The following is a 19165-nucleotide window of genomic DNA, read 5'->3' as shown; positions in this document are numbered from 1 at the left end:
ACCGCCAAATTGCTGACCTTCTACAGATGGGTGTGCTGAAGGATCTCAAGATAGCTGATCTTGAGAAGGAGCTCCGGGCTACCAAGGATAAAGCTGTCAAAGCACTGATCAGCTTTGACTACGAGAAGCGTGACATCACCCAGGATGCTAAGGTCTCTGCTGCGATAACCATGTACAAGATCCAGCTGCAGATGGCTGCGGAGGCTCAGGATCCTTCCTTTGACAAAGGCACATGGGATGTGGAAGGCTGGAAGGCAAGGCTGGCGGAATTGGAGGACGATGATGAAGCTGAGGATATCCCTATGCTTGAAGGTGGTGATGCTGGCATGGATCAGGGTGGAGAAGCTGGTGGTGATGGGGCAGCGAAGGTGTGAGCTGCTGGATTGGGCGATGATGGATATTTCGAGACTAGGCCGGAGCCCAATTTTTTAAGTTTGGTAGTGGTTTATTTGTGTTTGTGATGTTTTGAAACAATTATGGTTTGTAACTTTGAACAATAGTTTTTAGGGTTAAGGATCCCAATTTTTACATAGCCGGAGCCCAATTTTTAAAATTTGGTAGTGGTTTTTGTGGTTGTTGGTGTTTTCAAACAATGATGGTCTGTACTTAAACAATAGTTTTTAGGGTTAAGGATCATGGATCCTTTGGACAATAGGTAGGATTACAAAAGGTGGAGGGATCCTCTGTTTGGGGGATGAAGCCTTTGTGATCCTGCCGTCTTTAATTTCCTGCACCTGCTAAGACCGCATAGACAATGGACACCCTTTGCCAACCCATGTGGACGAGCCACGTTTTGCTGGTAGAAATGTGGGTTGGCAATTTTGACAACTTTTTGAAAGGGTTTAAGATCCTTTTGTTAATAATATAACTTTAATCTTTCTGGCTTATCTCGTGTTGTTATCCTTTATTTATCTTCTTATTTTCCAGTTTTTAGAAACATATTTGTTAGAGTAACAAGAGTTGAGCAAACCATGTTTAATAAATTTAGGATATGATCCTAGATCAAATATCCTATCATTGAAAATTTTCAAGGATCATAGGCTTAGTTGTCAAAGTGTAAGGGTTGTTCAGTATAATCAGAATAGTCAAGGATCATACCTGAGGATCCAAGTTAGGATCCTAACCTGTAATCAAGATAACCATAAGTGAAATTTTAACGGATAATAAGGATTAAGGATCCTTATTTGTTTAACTTCGAGAACCTGAAAAATGGAACATAACTTGGGACTAAGCCAATGTAAAAGATAAATTAGTAGCTGGGGACATGCCCAAAGGATAACTGGGGATGATCCCAAAGGATCACTGGGGACAAGCCCAAAGGATAACTGGGGACAAGCCCAAAGGATAACTGGGGACAAGCCCAAAGGATCGTATGTAAACTGGAGTATGGCTCTTACTGGCGACTATCCAAACTTAGTGACATGAAAATGTCAAAACCTTAGCTAACGTGAAAACGTTAGAAACCTTATGAACGGATGTATGGTACGTCTACCATTATACGTAGGATCCTGGGTATAACCAGTACGATGAGGTTGTCAGCCCCGGAAGCGGGTACTGGTCCCAAAGACGTGAACTATATCAGGATCATCGTGCGCTGCTGGCGGAAACTGGGGATAATCCCAAAGATAACTGGGGTTGAACCCAAGGATCTGTGGTGCTTTTGAAGATCTTTAACGATGTGCTGAAGATACCTGAACTATCATAACTCAAATGGTTCGTGAGAAGAGGATGAAGGATACAGGATCCTTATCCTTTGGTAAAAAGTAAGGAAATGTAATAGTTTTAAGATAAGGACATTACCAGAGTAAGGACCACTGACATCACTGGGATCCTTCGAGGATACTTCAATGTAAGGATCACATGCTTGAAGGATCATGTTCACATAAAGTATCTCTTTAAGTGAACAGCATCCCAGGCTCTTGGTAACAAGTTTCCTTCCATGGTTAGCAATCTGCATGCCCCCTTTCCTGCTTCAGCTTCAATCAAGTAAGGGCCTTCCCACTTTGGTGCTAACTTCCCGTCAGCAGGATTAATAGTGTTTTGGAATGCTTTTCTCAACACCATATCTCCGACTTGAAACTTCCTTATCCTAACATTTTTGTTGTAAGCACCAGCCATTCTTTGTTGGTAGCTTGCCATCCTTATCCTAGCCAGATCCCTGATTTCCTCAATAGTATCCAAATCTTGAGCCAGGATTGTAGCATTCTCTTCAGGATCACGAGCGCTTGTTCTAGCAGTTGGGATCACCATCTCTGTTGGGATCACTGCTTCTGCCCCAAATACTAAAGAAAAAGGTGTTTGACCAGTGGCATTCTTGGAAGTTGTCCTGTCAGCCCATAGCACATAAGGTAACTCCTCTGCCCATTTTCCCTTCTTGGATCCTAGCTTCTTCTTCAGATTGTTGATGATGATCTTGTTGGATGATTCTGCTTGGCCATTGGCTTGCGGATGAACTGGTGTTGAAGTTATCATCTTAATTCCCCAACTGTCACAAAAGTTAGTGGTTCTGCTTCCAATGAATTGGGAACCATTATCACATACAATTTCAGAGGGAATGCCAAATCTAGTTATAATGTTTCTTTTGATAAAGGATATAACTTCTTTTTCTCTGACTTGAGCAAAAGCTTCAGCTTCTATCCACTTAGAGAAGTAGTCAGTCATGGCAAGCATAAATACTTTTCCACCAGGTGCTTTAGGGAGCTTGCCAACTATATCCATCCCCCATCTCATGAATGGCCAAGAGGATGGTATGGGGCGTAGCAATTCAGCTGGTTGATGAAGGATATTGATGTGTCTTTGACAAGGATCACATTTCCTAGCATATTTTACAGCATCCCTTTTCATGGTTGGCCAGTAGTATCCTGTTCTAAGGATCCTTGAGAACAATGCCCTGCCCCCAGTGTGGTTTCCACAATCTCCTTCATGGAAGTCTCTCAACACTTCTTCAATTTCAGGATCCTCGATACATCTTAAATATGGTCCTGCAAGAGATCGTTTATATAGCACATTATTTAAGATTGTAAATTGAGATACCTTAATCCTGAAAGCTCTAGGATTTTCTCCCATCGGAATCTCCCCGTATTGCAAGTATCTCATGATTGGTGAGATCCATGATCCTGCATAAGATTGAGCTTCTTCACTAGGGATTACTGCAGTATCCTCTTCTATTTCCATGGCCACTTGCTTTTCAATAGCAGGAGCCAGGATATGGATGATAGGGATACTTATATCTTCTGGAATCTTTAAGGATGATCCTAAGTTGGCCAATGCATCAGCTTCCGTGTTATCCTCCCTTGGTACCTGTGTTAAGCTGAAAGAAACAAAAGAGAGTGCCAATTCTTTGACTATCTCTAAATATTTGGTTAGTTTTTCACCTTTAACAGCATAGGATCCATTAAAGTGATTGGTGATCAATAATGAGTCTACATATACTTCAAGATATTTCACCCCCATATCCTTAGCAATTTGCAAGCCAGCAATTAAGGCTTCATATTCAGCCTCATTGTTAGTTGCTTGGAACTCACAGGCTATGGAGTGGGGTATTATGTCCCCCTGTGGCGATTTTAGTAGTATCCCGAGCCCTGTGCCCTTGACATTTGAGGATCCATCAGTGTGTAGTATCCAAGGATCCTTGGTCTCATCCAGCTGCTGGACCTCCAATTCTGCTTCTTTTTGTAGATCACTACTGAAATCAGCCACAAAGTCAGCTAATGCTTGGGATTTAATGGTTGTTCTTGGCTCATATCTTATATCATGGGCACTAAGCTTTACTGCCCACTTAGCCATTCTTCCGGACATCTCTGGTTTCCTGAGGACATTCTTGATTGGAAAATTAGTTCTAACAACAATAGTATGGGTTTCAAAATAATGCCTCAACTTAGTTGATGCCATGATTAATGCAAGAATAAGTTTTTCGAGGTGTGAGTACCTGGATTCGGCATCAAGTAAACTCTTACTTACATAGTAGATAGGATATTGTGTACCTTCATGATCCTTAACAAGGACAGCACTTACAGCGGTTGAGGATACCGCCAAATATAAGGATAACACATCTCCTTTTTCGGGCTTTGTTAATGGTGGTGCTGAGGACATATATTCTTTAAGGGCTTGTAAAGCATTCTCATGTTTCTCAGTCCATTCAAACTTCTTGTTCTTCCTTAGGATATCGTAAAATTCTTTACATTTTTCTGAGGATTTTGATATGAACCTGTTCAGAGCTGCTATCCTGCCTATTAGCCTTTGCACATCCTTAGCATTGGCAGGGGATTTGATGTTCACTAGTGCTTTAATTTGCTCCGGACTTGCTTCAATGCCTCTCTGAGTTACCATATATCCTAGGAATTTTCCTGCCTTAACACCAAAGTGGCATTTTGAAGGATTAAGCTTCATGTTATATTTATCAAGGATATCAAATGCTTCTTCCAAATCCCTTAGGTGATCCTCAGCTTTCTTTGATTTGACTACCATATCATCTATGTATACTTCCATAGTTTGTCCAATTTGATCTTTGAACATCATATTCACCAGCCTTTGATATGTTGCACCTGCATTTCTTAATCCAAAAGGCATGGCAATATAACAATACAAACCTGTTGGGGTCATAAAAGCTGTATCCTCTTGGTCAGATGGTTCCATCTGAATTTGTTGGAATCCAGATGATGCATCCATAAAGGTCAACAGTTCATGCCCCGCTGTTGCATCCACCATGGAGTCAATGTGGGGTAGTGGGAAAGGATCCTTGGGACACGCCTTATTCAGATCAGTGAAATCGACACATACCCTCCACTTTCCGTTTTTCTTTTGGACAACGACCACATTGGCTAACCATTTTGGATATTTTACCTCTCTGATCATACCTGCTCGAAGTAGTCTCTCTACTTCTTCTTGGATAATGGCATTCCTTTCTGGTGCAAACTTCCTCCTTTTTTGATGGATTGGTTTGATAGACCTGTCAATGCCAAGTTTATGAGTTATGATATCCTTAGATATACCTGTCATATCTTCGTGCTTCCATGCAAAGGTAGACTTTCTTCTTTTGAGGAAGGATATCATGTCTTCTTTCATCTGGCCAAGGATCCCTGATCCGATATAGATTTTTGATTCAGGATCATTAGGATCCAAGAGGATTTCATCCACATCTTGTTCCCTTGCCTCCAAGACATTCCTCGGAGGATACTGTAATTGCTATTGCTCCCTTGGCTTCGAGGTTGGCTTCATGGATGATGTATAACAATCCTTAGCCTCCTGCTGATCACTGTCGATCTTTATTATCCCCCATGGGCTAGGGAGTTTCACACATTGATGATAGGTGGATGGGACTGCTTTCATATCATGTATCCAGGGCCTGCCAAGGATAACATTGCAACAAGATAAACAGTCAATAACACAAAATTTTTGATAATTATGTAATCCTTCCACGTAGATTGGGAGTTTGATATCCCCCATAGTTTTCTTCGTTTCTCCACTGAATCCTACAAGCACGGAGGATCTTGGTGTGATGTCTGATTCTGGAATACCCATTTTCTTCAGAACATCAAGCTGGATAATGTTCACTGAGCTTCCTCCATCGATAAGGATCCTGCGGACAAAATGGTTAGAGATAAAGAGAGTAATAACTAAACTATCATGATGAGGATCCTGAATGTTAATGCGATCATCCTCATCAAACGTTATCATCTTCCCTTCTGAGACACTTGATGTTCTAATAGGTCTTTCTCCATTATCCATTTTTGACTCCTTTGCATGCCTTTTGGCCGCCGAGAAGGATGTACCACAGATGTCTGATCCTCCAGAAATAAAGTTGATCACTTGTGCATTTGCCGGAGGTGCTGGAGCCTTTTCAGGGATCCTTTCAGGATCCTGAGTCTTTTGCTTTTTTCTTCCCAACAATTCTTTTAGGTGCCCCTTGTTTAACAGATATCCAATCTCTTTTCTTAAAGCTATGCATTCTTCAGTTAGATGCCCGAAATCCTCATGGTATGCACACCATTTTGACTTGTCTTTAGTCCCGGATGGTTTATCATTCTTCCTGGGCCACCTAGCTTTTTCTCCTAGATTCTGCATTGCAAGGATTAGCTCATGATTATCAACGGAAAAACAATATTCTGAGATTGGAGGATAATCTTCATCATCCTCTTCTTGGTCAACAGCATGCACATTCTGGTTGTCGTTTCTATGGTAGGATTTGAACTTATTGCTCTTGAAGGAGGATCCATGCTTCTCCTGTTTTGAGGATCCTACTTGTCTCTCCTGGATCCTTTTGTCATCCTCTAGCCGGATGAACCTGAGTGCCCGAGTTCTTACTTCATCTAGATTCCTACATGGTGTCATAACAAGATCATCATAGAACAATGAATCCTTAAGCAGTCCCATTTTGAAGGCTTCAACAGCCGTAGCCATATCCAAGTTGGGAATGTCCAAGGATTCTTTACTAAATTTAGTTATATAATCCCTTAATGATTCATTATGATTTTGAGTTATCCTGTACAAATCACTAGTTAATCTTTCAAATTTTCTACTACAAGAGAATTGGTTATTGAATAAATTAACTAAATTAGCAAATGAAGTAATAGAGTAAGGGGGAAGACTTAGCAGCCATTTAAGAGCTGATCCAGTAAGAGTGGATCCAAATCCTTTACATAGGCATGCTTCCTTTAGCTTTTCCGGGATTGGATTGATCTCCATCCTTTCCCTGTATTGTGCTATGTGCTCCTCAGGATCCGTTGTACCATCATACAGCTTCATAGTAGGGATATGGAACCTTTTGGGTACCCCTGCATCACAAATTGGTGGTGCAAAGCGAGATACCTTATGGCTTCCATCTGCAATCTCTGGGATAGGCTTGACTACCCCTGGAACACTTGAGATCATATCTTTTAGCTTCTGCAACTCCCTGGCCATAGCATGATTGATACCTGTATCCTACATGAATCCATGGTTAGTGGTAAGATAATTATTTAAAGTGTTACCTCCCATTGGGTTCAAGTTAGTGAATCCATATTGCTGGGATTCTGGAATAACGGAGGGACCAATGGAAGCAATGGTCTGCATTGGAATGAAGTCCCCTTGATGGACATCTAGACTTCCTGTTTGCAAACTTTTTAGGGATCCTGGCATCTGGGAGGATCCTGGTATCTGGAAGGATCCTGGTATCTGGGATGATCCTGGAACGAAGGAGGATCCTTGAACCTGGGATGATCCTGGAACAAAGTAGGATCCTTGAAACTGCTGCGCTCCCGGATAGGCTCCTGATTTCATGAAGGATCCCATATGCTGGGGATAGGATCCTGCCGGCTGAAAGTGTGAGCCTGATGTCTGAGTCATTGCTGTTGATCCGAGGTGCAATCCTCTTGATTCTCCCATAATTTGCACGTCTGGAATTTCCGATGGCTGAGAAGTGATCATTGGAGTATCAAAGCTCAAGGATTTGGGCATCAGTGGGGAATGATCCTCTGCCGTTCTCCTTTGTCTTTTGAGATCTCCAATTTCCCTGAGGATCCTTTCATTAGTTTCATCCTGCCGCTGCATACGATCCTTCATCTGCAAAATCAAAGTAAATACATCACTAGTACTGGGAATATAAGAATTCATAGCAGAAGAAGATGGAGGTTTAGAGTTAGTAGGAGTTTGTCTCTTCTCAGCATTCTTCTGGGATCCTGCCGGTGGAGGAGGCAGAGTGTTCTGAGACGAGGTGACTGCAGACATCGCCGTGGACATGTTTTTCAATGATGAAGCCATGTAATTCTTTGAAATGATTTCGAACAGAAAGCTTTCTTATGAATGAAGCACCAATTGCCCCACGGTGGGCGCCAAACTGTTTTGGTCAAAAATCACACTAAGGATAATGCAACCAAACTTTATGTAAACGGGGTATGATGCTTGGTTTATTGAAAAAGTAAAGGATCACTTCAGTATAAAATATGCAAAGACACAATGATTTATACGAGGAAAAAGCCCTTGATCAATGTATGATCTCCGGCATAAAAAACTTCGGATGATAATGAGCTGAGTACAAGGATCACTATAGTTTCGAGTGTCTAAGCGTGTGAGAATTGTGTTGTGTGTTCTTCCGAATGAGGAAGAGTGTTATATATACAAGTGTAGGTGACCTATTTTAGGTAAAAAGACTAATAATCAGCTCATTACCCCTTTAGAAATAAAAGTAAATCTAGCCTAAATTATCGCCCTTAAATCATGCCAAGTTTCCATATCCTTCACAACGTCCATCTGCGATTAAGCACATGCTATAATTGTAAAGACGTGTCCTTTAATTGTGATGCTTAAGAGCGGATCCTGCTAGATGTCCTGCAAAACAACATTAAATTCAACGAAAGCAACTGTTAGCATGAGGATCCTATGATGGTCCGTGATCCTGATCCTGGAACTCTGCTGAGGATCACTATCTGCCAAAGAAACAAGGATCACTGGTTAGGATCACACGTGAGGATCATGTATTGTAAAAATCCAGCCCTAACAAATGCTGGTGCTGAGGACATATATTCTTTAAGGGCTTGTAAAGCATTCTCATGTTTCTCAGTCCATTCAAACTTCTTGTTCTTCCTTAGGCTATCGTAAAATTCTTTACATTTTTCTGAGGATTTTGATATGAACCTGTTCAGAGCTGCTATCCTGCCTGTTAGCCTTTGCACATCCTTAGCATTGGCAGGGGATTTGATATTCACCAGTGCTTTAATTTGCTCCGGACTTGCTTCAATCCCCCTCTGAGTTACCATATATCCTAGGAATTTACCTGCCTTAACACCAAAGTGGCATTTTGAAGGATTAAGCTTCATGTTATAATTATCAAGGATATCAAATGCTTCTTCCAAATCCCTTAGGTGATCCTCAGCTTTTTTTGATTTGACTACCATATCATCTATGTATACTTCCATAGTTTGTCCAATTTGATCTTTGAACATCATATTCACCAGCCTTTGATATGTTGCACCTGCATTTCTTAATCCAAAAGGCATGGCAATATAACAATACAAACCGGTTGGGGTCATAAAGGCTGTATCCTCTTGGTCAGATGGTTCCATCTGAATTTGTTGGAATCCAGATGATGCATCCATAAAGGTCAACAGTTCATGCCCCGCTGTTGCATCCACCATGGAGTCAATGTGGGGTAATGGGAAAGGATCCTTGGGACATGCCTTATTTAGATCAGTGAAATCGACACATACCCTCCACTTTCTGTTTTTCTTTTGGACAACGACCACATTGGCTAACCATTTTGGATATTTTACCTCTCTGATCATACCTGCTCGAAGTAGCCTCTCTACTTCTTCTTGGATAATGGCATTCCTTTCTGGTGCAAACTTCCTCCTTTTTTGATGGATTGGTTTGATAGACCTGTCAATGCCAAGTTTATGAGTTATGATATCCTTAGATATACCTGTCATATCTTCATGTTTCCATGCAAAGGTAGATTTTCTTCTTTTGAGGAAGGATACTGTAATTGCTATTGCTCCCTTGGCTTCGAGGTTGGCTTCATGGATGATGTATAACAATCCTTAGCCTCCTGCTGATCACTGTCGATCTTGATTATCCCCCATGGGCTAGGGAGTTTCACACATTGATGATAGGTGGATGGGACTGCTTTCATATCATGTATCCAGGGCCTGCCAAGGATAACATTGCAACAAGATAAACAGTCAATAACGCAAAATTTTTGATAATTATGTAATCCTTCCACGTAGATTGGGAGTTTGATGTCCCCCAGAGTTTTCTTCGTTTCTCCACTGAATCCTACAAGCACGGAGGATCTTGGTGTGATGTCTGATTCTGGGATACCCATTTTCTTCAGAACATCAAGCTGGATAATGTTCACTGAGCTTCCTCCGTCGATAAGGATCCTGCGGACAAAATGGTTAGAGATAAAGAGAGTAATAACTAAACTATCATGATGAGGATCCTGGATGTTAATGCGATCATTCTCATCAAACGTTATCGTCTTTCCTTCCGAGACACTTGAGGTTCGAATAGGTCTCTCTCCATTATCCATTTTTGCTTCCTTTGCATGCCTTTTGGCCGCCGAGAAGGATGTACCACAGATGTCTGATCCTCCGGAAATAAAGTTGATCACTTGTGCATTCGCCGGAGGGGCTGGAGCCTTTTCAGGGATCCTTTCAGGATCCTGAGTCCTTTGCTTTTTTCTTCCCAACAATTCTTTTAGATGCCCCTTGCTTAACAGATATCCAATCTCTTTTCTTAAAGCTATGCATTCTTCAGTTAGATGCCCGAAATCCTCATGGTATGCACACCATTTTGACTTGTCTTTAGTCCCGGATGGTTTATCATTCTTCCTGGGCCACCTAGCTTTTTCTCCTAGATTCTGCATTGCAAGGATTAGTTCATGATTATCAACGGAAAAACAATATTCTGAGATTGGAGGATAATCTTCATCATCCTCTTCTTGGTCAACAGCATGCACATTCTGGATGTCACTTCTATGGTAGGATTTGAATTTATTGTTCTTGAAGGAGGATCCTTGTTTCTCTTGTTTTGAGGATCCTACTTGTCTCTCCTGGATCCTTTTGTCATCCTCTAGCCGGATGAACCTGAGTGCCCGAGTTCTTACTTCATCTAGATTCCTGCATGGTGTCATAACAAGATCATCATAGAATAATCAATCCTTAAACAGTCCCATTTTGAAGGCTTCAACAGCCGTAGCCATATCCAAGTTGGGAATGTCCAAGGATTCTTTACTGAATTTAGTTATATAATCCCTTAATGATTCATTATGACTTTGAGTTACCCTATGTAAATCACTAGTTAATCTTTCAAATTTTCTACTACAAGAGAATTGGTTATTGAATAAATTAACTAAATTAGCAAATGAAGTAATAGAGTAAGGGGGAAGACTTAGCAGCCATTTAAGAGCTGATCCAGTAAGGGTGGATCCAAATCCTTTACATAGGCATGCTTCCTTTAGCTTTTCCGGGATTGGATTGATCTCCATCATTTCCCTGTATTGTGCTATGTGCTCCTCAGGATCCGTTGTACCATCATACAGCTTCATAGTTGGGATATATGGAACCTTTTGGGTACCTCTGCATCACAAATTGGTGGTGCAAAGCGAGATACCTTATGGCTTCCATCTGCAATCTCTGGGATAGGCTTGACTACCCCTGGAACACTTGAGATCATATCTTTTAACTTCTGCAACTCCCTGGCCATAGCATGATTGATACCTGTATCCTGCACGAATCCATGGTTAGTGGTAAGATAATTATTTAAAGTGTTACCTCCCATTGATTTCAAGTTAGTGAATCCATATTGCTGGGATTCTGGGATAACGGAGGGACCAGTGGAAGTAATGGTCTGCATTGGAATGAAGTCCCCTTGATGGACATCTAGACTTCCTGTTTGCAAACTTTTTAGGGATCCTGGCATCTGGAAGGATCCTGGTATCTGGAAGGATCCTGGTATCTGGGATAATCCTGGAACGAAGGAGGATCCTTGAACCTGGGATGATCCTGGAACAAAGGAGGATCCTTGACCCTGGGATGATCCTGGAACAAAGTAGGATCCTTGAAACTGCTATGCTCCCGGATAGGCTCCCGAATTCATGAAGGATCCCATATGCTGGGGATAGGATCCTGCCGGCTGAAAGTGTGAGCCTGATGCCTGAGTCATTACTGTCGATCCGAGGTGCAATCCTCTTGATTCTCCCATAATTTGCACGTCTGGAATTCCCGATGGCTGAGAAGTGATCATTGGAGTATCAAAGCTCAAGGATTTGGGCATCAGTGGGGAATGATCCTCTGCCGTTTTCTTTTGTCTTTTGAGATCTCCAATTTCCCTGAGGATCCTTTCATTAGTTTCATCCTGCCGCTGCATACGATCCTTCATCTGCAAAATCAAAGTAAATACGTCACTAGTACTGGGAGTATAAGAATTCATAGCAGAAGAAGATGGAGGTTTAGAGTTAGTAGGAGTTGGTCTCTTCTCAGCATTCTTCTGGGATCCTGCCGGTGGAGAAGGCAGAGTGTTCTGAGACGAGTTGACTGCAGACATCGCCGTGGACGTGTTTTTCAATGATGAGTCCATGTAATTCTTTGAGATGATTTCGAACAAAAGGTTTTCTTATGAATGAAGCACCAATTGCCCCACGGTGGGCGCCAAACAGTTTTGGTCAAAAATCACACAAAGGATAATGCAACCAAACTCTATGTAAACGGGGTATGATGCTTGGTTTGTTGAAAAAGTAAAGGATCACTTTTACTATGAAATATGCAAAGACACAATGATTTATACGAGGAAAAAGCCCTTGATCATTGTATGATCTCCGGCATAAAAAACCTCGGGTGATGGCAACTACCGATCACCAAACTTCAATATAAGAAAAATGGTTACAACTTCGGATGATAATGAGCTGAGTACAAGGATCACAATAGTTTCGAGTGTCTAAGCGTGTGAGAATTGTGTTGTGTGTTCTTCCGAGTGGGGAAGAGTGTTATATATACAAGTGTAGGTGACCTATTTTAGGTAAAAAGACTAATAATCAGCTCATTACCCCTTTAGAAATAAAAGCAAATCTAGCCTAAATTATCGCCCTTAAATCATGCCAAGTTTCCATATCCTTCACAACGTCCATCTCCGATTAAGCACATGCTATAGTTGTAAAGACGCGTCCTTTGATTGTGATGCTTAAGAGCGGATCCTGCTAGATATCCTGCAAAACAACATTAAATTCAACGAAAGCAACTGTTAGCATGAGGATCCTATGATGGTCCGTGATCCTGATCCTGGAACTCTGCTAAGGATCACTATCTGCCAAAGAAACAAGGATCACTGGTTAGGATCACACGTGAGGATCATGTATTGTAAAAATCCAGCCCTAACAATAAGGATAACACATCCCCTTTTTCTGGTTTCATCAAGGCAGGAGCTGAGGATAGGTAATCCTTAAGAGCTTTGAGAGCATTTTCGTGCTTTTCAGTCCAATCAAATTTTTTGTTCTTCCTCAAAATGTCGTAGAATTCATTGCACTTTTCTGAGGATTTGGATATGAACCTGTTTAAGGCTGCGATCCTGCCTGTTAATCTTTGCACATCCTTAGCGCTGGCAGGAGATTTGATGTTCACAATAGCCTTAATTTGCTCTGGACTTGCTTTAATGCCTCTTTTTGTCACCATATACCCTAGGAATTTACCTGCTTTTACACCAAAATGACACTTGGAAGGATTTAGTTTCATATTAAATTTATCAAGGATATTGAATGCTTCCTCCAAGTCTTTAAGGTGATCCTCAAATTTTTTAGACTTAACCACCATGTCATCTATAAAGACTTCCATAGTGTGTCCAATTTGATCCTTGAACATCATACTGACTAGCCTTTGATAAGTAGCACCTGCATTTCTTAGTCCAAATGGCATAGCAATATAACAATAAATACCAGTTGGGGTCATAAAAGCTGTATCCTCTTGATCAGATGGTTCCATCTGAATTTGTTGAAATCCAGACAAAGCATCCATAAAAGTTAACAGTTCATGACCCGCGGTAGCATCCACCATGGAGTCAATGTAGGGTAATGGGAAAGGATCCTTGGGACATTCCTTATTTAAATCAGTGAAATCGACACATACCCTCCACTTTCCGTTTTTCTTTTGAACAACAACCACATTGGCCAACCATCTTGGATACTTGACCTCTCTAATCATACCTGCTCGGAGTAATTTTTCTACCTCATCCTGGATAATGGCATTTCTCTCTGGTGCAAACTTCCTCCTCTTTTGATGGATTGGTTTGAATGACCTGTCAATGCCGAGTTTATGAGTAACTATATCCTTGGATATACCTGTCATATCTTCGTGTTTCCATACAAAGGTAGTTTTTCTCCTCTTGAGGAAGGATACCAAATCCTCTTCTATTTTGCCAAGGATCCCTGATCCTATGTAAATCTTGGATTCAGGATCAAAAGGATCCATAAGGATTTCTTTCACATCCTGCTCTCTTGCCTCCAAGACATCCCTTGGAGGATACTTTAATTGCTATTGCTCCCTTGGCCTTGAGGCTGGTTTCATTGATGATGTGTAGCAATTCTTAGCCTCTTGCTGATCACTCTTAATTTTCACCACCCCCCATGGACTAGGAAGCTTCACACATTGATGATAAGTGGATGGGACTGCCTTCATGTCATGTATCCAAGGCCTGCCAAGGATAACATTACAACAAGATAAGCAATCTATAACACAAAAAATTTTATAAGAATGGAGTCCTTCGATATAGATTGGGAGTTTGATGTCCCCTAGAGTATTCTTGGTCTCTCCACTGAATCCCACAAGTACTAAGGATCTTGGTACAATATCGGATTCAGGAATCTTCATCTTCTTTAGGACATCGAGCTAGATGATGTTCACAGAGCTTCCTCCATCTATAAGGATCTTGCGAACAAAATGGTTAGAAATAAAAAGAGTAACAACAAGACCATCATGATGAGGATCCTGAATGTCAACACGATCATCCTCATCAAAAGTTATGACTTTATCCTTGGTAACACTGGATGTTCGGATGGGTCTGTCTCCATTGTCCATCTTGGTTTCCTTGGCATGTCTTTTGGCTGCTGAAAAGGAAGTACCACAAATGTCTGATCCACCGGAAATGAATTTTATAACTTGTGCATCTGTTGGAGGAGCAGGATCTTTTTCTGGGATCCTTTCAGGATCCTGGGTTCTTGACTTCTTTCGTCCCAAAAGTTCCTTTAAGTGCCCCTTGCTTAACAAGTAACCAATTTCTTTCCTTAGTGCAATGCACTCTTCGGTGAGATGCCCAAAATCCTCGTGATATGCACACCATTTTGATTTGTCTTTTGTAGCAGCTGGTTTATCACTTTTTCTTGGCCACCTAGCTTTCTCACCTAAATTCTGCATTGCAAGAATTAATTCATTGTTATCAACAGAAAAACAGTATTCAGAGATTGGAGGATAATCCTTATCATCCTCTTCTTGTTCGACTGCATGCACATTCTGGTTATCAGACTTGTTGTAGGATTTGAACTTGTTATTCTTGAAATAGGATCCTTGCTTTTCCTGTTTCGAGGATCCTGCCAGTCTCTCCTGGATCCTTTTGTCATCCTCTAATCGGATGAACCTAAGGGCCCTGGTTCTTACTTCATCAAGATTCCTGCATGGTGTCATAACAAGATCATCATAGAATAATGAATCCCTAAGTAAGCCAATTTTAAAGGCTTCTACAGCCGTTGCTATATCCAAGTTAGGAATATTTAAGGATTCTTTACTAAACTTAGTGATATAATCTCTAAGTGATTCATTTTGACCTTGAGTTACCCTATATAAATCACTAGTTAAGCGTTCAAATTTTCTACTGTAAGAGAATTGATTATTAAACAGGTTAACTAGATTAGCAAATGAAGTAATAAAGTAAGGGGGAAGACTTAGCAGCCATTTAAGAGCTGATCCTGTAAGTGTGGATCCGAAACCCTTGCATAAACTTGCTTCTTTTAACCTCTCAGGGATGGGGTTGATCTCCATACTTTCTCTGTTTTGAGCCACGTGTTCTTCAGGATCTGTTGAGCCATCATATAACTTCATGGTTGGTATCTGGAACCTTTTGGGTATCTCAGCATCACAAATAGGTGGTGCAAAATGAGATATCTTATGGCTCCCATCTGCAATCTCAGGAATGGGTTTAACCACCCCTGGAACGCTGGATATCATATCCTTAAGCTTTTGTAACTCCCTAGCCATAGCTTGGTTGATACCTGTATCCTGCATAAGGCCATGGTTAGTAGTATAAGAATTATTGAAAGTGTTACCTCCCTGTGGATTCAAGTTCGGAATCCCAGATATGAATCCATATTGTCGAGATTCAGGTATAATTGAAGGACCAGAAGAAGCAATGGTTTGCATTGGGATGAAGTCTCCTTGATGGACATCTAAACTTCCAAGCTGCAAGCTTCTTAAGGATCCTTGATCCTGAGAAACACTGGATCCTTGATACACTGTGAACGGGGTCTTGGAGGATAATCCATAGATCTGAAAACCTGAGAGGATCCTTGAGGTTGAAAAGAGGATCCTTGAACCTGAGAGGATCCTTGAACCTGCTGCGTCCCCATGTATCCTCCTGAGCTGGCGAAGGATCCTTGATGCTGAGAGAAGGATCCTGCTGGTTGAAAATAGGATCCTAGGGCCTGAGACATTGCTGAGGATCCGTAGTGCATTCCTCTTGTTCCACCCAAGTATTGGACGTCCGGAGCTGCAGAATGCTGGGAGGTTAAGACCGGAGTGTCGAAATTCAAAGACCTAGGCATCAATGGGGAATGATCCTCTGCTGATCTCTTCTGTTTCTTGATATCTCCAATTTCTCTAAGAATCTTTTCATTAGTCTTATCCTGCTGCTGTATGTGATCCTTCATCTGCAAAATTAAAGTAAAGAGGTCACTAGTAGTAGGAGTATAAGATGCAGAAGAAGTTGGAGGTTTTGAGAAAATAGGAGTCGGTCTCTTTTCAGCATTCTTCTGGGATCCAAAAGGTGGTGGAGGCAAAGGTGGAACGCCCTGGGATGAATTGACTGCTGGCATTGCACTTGAAGTGGTTTTTCCTTGAGAAGCCATGCGGTTGAAGGTGATGAACCGAAATGAATAAAACGAACAAAATTTCTCAGAATTGAAGCACCAATTGCCCCACGGTGGGCGCCAAACTATTTTGGTCAAAAATCAAGCAAAGATAATGCAACCAAATCTTTTGTTGTGAGGTGTGATGCTTGAATCAATGAACAATGCTAAGGATAACAATCAAATATAATGAACAAATGACACAAGGATTTATACGAGGAAAAAGCCCTTGATCAAGAGTTGATCTCCGGCATAAAAAACCTCGGGTGATGGAAACTACCGATCACCAACTAAGATTAAACAATAAAAGATACAACTCGGGATGATAACAAGCTTGTTACAAGGATCACTAGTGTGTAATGTGCAAAAATGTGTATGAAATCACCAAGTAATGTTCGAGAGCCAACTGAGAGCAGTTATAAGTGTGTGTGTATGCCGAATATAGAAAAAGTATTCTAATCAAGCTTGTTATCCCCATTTTAAATTAGAAATAACTACGTTAACAAACAATCCGACAATTAAGTGAACTCCCCACGATCTCCATAACGTCCATGAGAATTTAGCACGTGTGGAATATTAAGGGAATATGCTCCAGGAACTTCGGTAAGACTTGGTACATGCTTCAGCTCCTGCAAAACAACTTCACATTCGAAACAGACAACCGTTAGTGTGAGGATAACAATAATGATCCTAAATCCTGATCCTGCAATACTCCCTGAGGATCACTAATTCAAACAGAATTAAGGATCCTTGATCCCGGCAGCACTTGAGGATCCATGATCCTTAGGATTATAAAATCCTCCCCTAACATCAGGTAGAATGGCAAAGTGGATAGTCAAGCTTAGTGCATATGACATTAAGTATGAACCCTTGACTGCCATCAAGTCCCAAGCTTTAGCTGACTTTGTGGCTGATTTCAGTAGTGATCTACAAAGGGAAGCTGAATTAGAAGTTCAACAACTTGAGAAGACCAAGGATCCTTGGACACTCTTCACGAATGGAGTTTCAAATGTTAAAGGAACTGGACAAAGTATACTACTAAAATCGCCACAGGGGGACATTATACCCCAATCCATTGCATGTGAATTCCAAACCACTAATAATGAGGCAGGGTATGAGGCCTTGATAGCATGTTTGCAATTAGCTAAGAATATGAGGATCAAGTATCTTCAAGTATTCGTCGATTCCCTGTTAATTACTAATCATTATAACGGTTCTTATGCTGTCAAAGGTAAAAAGCTAATCAAGTACTTAGAAATAGTCAAGAAATTGGCAGATTCTTTTGCTTTTTTTCAGTCTAACACAGGTACCCAGGGAAGAAAATGCAGAAGCTGCTGCTTTAGCCAACCTTGGATCATCACTGAAGATTCCAGAGGATATTAAAATTCCATTTATCCACATCTTAGCTCGTGCTATTGAGGATCACACAACTATGGAGATAGTGGAGGATTCAGCAATCATACCTAGTGATGGTGCACAGTCAAGTTCAGGATCCTGGATCCTTCCGATCCTGAGATATATACAACATGGAGAGATTCCTACTGGAGAAAATCCTAGAGCTTTCAAAGTCAAGGTATCTCAATTTACAATACTAAATAACATGTCATATAAACGATCTCTTGCAGGTCCATACTAAGGTGCATCGAGGATCCAGAAATTCAAGAGGGTTCTGAAGGATTTCCATGAAGGAGATTGTGGAAACCACACTGGAGGCAGAGCACTGTTCTCAAGGATCCTTAGAACAGGATATTATTGGCCTACCATGAAGAAAGATGCTGTGGAATATGCAAAGAAGTGTGATGCTTGTCAAAGACACAGTAATATCCTACATCAACCATCTGAGCCTCTGCATCCTATATCCTCTTCTTGGCCATTCATGAGATGGGGAATGTATATAGTTGGCAAGCTTCCTAAGGCACCAGGAGGAAAAGCATCTATGATCCTGAAGGAAATGCTGAAAGCCTGACTCAAGACCTGGATACCATAGAAGAACTCATGGATTTGGCAAGGATAAGATTGGCTAGCTATCAACAAAGAATAGGTGGAGCATACAACAAAAATGTCAGGGTCAGAAAGTTTCAAGTTAGTGACTTGGTATTAAGGAAAGCATTCCAGAACACTACGAATTCGGCTGATGGCAAACTAGCACCAAAGTGGGAAGGCCCCTATCTAATTGAAACTGAAGCAAGAAATGGGGCATATCGTTTGTTAACAATGGATGGTGATCCCCTACCAAGAGCTTGGAATGCTGTTCATCTCAAAAAATACTTAAAGTAAGAAGGATCAGGGATCCTCAGCGATACCAGTATTCTGATTAAGGATCCAGGATCCTCAAAGGATATATGATTCTATCTTTGGTAACACATTACTTTCATTTTCATTCATTTTATTCTTATTATTTATCATAAGTCAAAGATGTTAAACATTTTAACATCTATTTTCACAAAGTTTAAGCTTTTGCAGAGTTGTTATCATTTTACAAAAGATCAAAGTGGTTGGCTAACTCTCCAAAGTTTTTGGGCTTATCCCTAGTTTTTTGGGCTTGCCCCCAATTTGTAGGGCTTGTCCCCAGTTTTTAGACTTGTCCCC

Source organism: Helianthus annuus, chromosome 6, assembly GCF_002127325.2.
Source record: "Helianthus annuus cultivar XRQ/B chromosome 6, HanXRQr2.0-SUNRISE, whole genome shotgun sequence".
NCBI classification, from domain to species: Eukaryota; Viridiplantae; Streptophyta; class Magnoliopsida; order Asterales; family Asteraceae; genus Helianthus; species Helianthus annuus.
The sequence above is the reverse complement of the archived record's forward strand: the minus strand, read 5'-3'. Positions refer to the sequence as shown.